Source organism: Poecilia reticulata, linkage group LG23, assembly GCF_000633615.1.
Source record: "Poecilia reticulata strain Guanapo linkage group LG23, Guppy_female_1.0+MT, whole genome shotgun sequence".
Lineage (NCBI taxonomy): Eukaryota > Metazoa > Chordata > Actinopteri > Cyprinodontiformes > Poeciliidae > Poecilia > Poecilia reticulata.
In genome coordinates, this window is record NC_024353.1 from 4,708,856 (window position 1) to 4,709,675 (window position 820).

Genomic DNA, 820 nt, shown 5'->3' on the forward strand with positions numbered 1-820 from the left:
AGACATTTAGCTGCTCTTATACTTCATGAAACATTGCTAATGAAAATGCTACATCCATGTGCTGAAAATAGTACTGTTCATGGTTAAACAGGCGCTGTGGAGCACTGATCAGAAAAGGCCTGTTTTGACCACTATTTTCTGCTGTTTGGATGCAGGAGCATTAAAAGTGCCTTCAGCTCAGCTGTTGTCTGGCTGTTATTTTCACAAGACACAACGCAGATTCAACTACGCTACACTTACGATGCATTTATTTTTCTGTCGAGGCGAATGGAGCTGCATGGAAAAGGTGATGCTCTGCATAGAAATGTAACGCACAAAACCAGTAGGTGTAGATAACACAGCTTTCACTGTAACTCGTGCTATGCAAGCTATCAAGACTCAGAACGAAAAGCAGGAGCTCTTCACCTGCTCATCCACCTCTTTTCTTATTCTCGCCTTTGAACAGACTCGCATGCATACCTATCTAATGCAATGCTAATTCACAGGAAGACAACATGTTAGCCCATGATAAGCTGCAGAGGCACAGACTGCAGTGTAAGTAGGTTAGACCCCAGGAGCCCCGAAGACACAGTCTGGCTTTCGAACTTTTAAAGAATTATGACAGTGTTGCAACATCTGCTGCCTCAGAGGAAGAAAGACAGTGATGAATGGCCAGGTGTGCCTAGTTTGTGTGCGTGTGTGTGTGTGTGTGTGTGTGTGTGTGTGTGTGCGTGTGTGTGTAAACTAAGCTACACACATCGAGAGTGCAGGAAACAAAGGACCCACAGAGTGAGTGTGTGTGAGTAAATCCACATGCACTTACAGACAGGCTGGCTGGCGG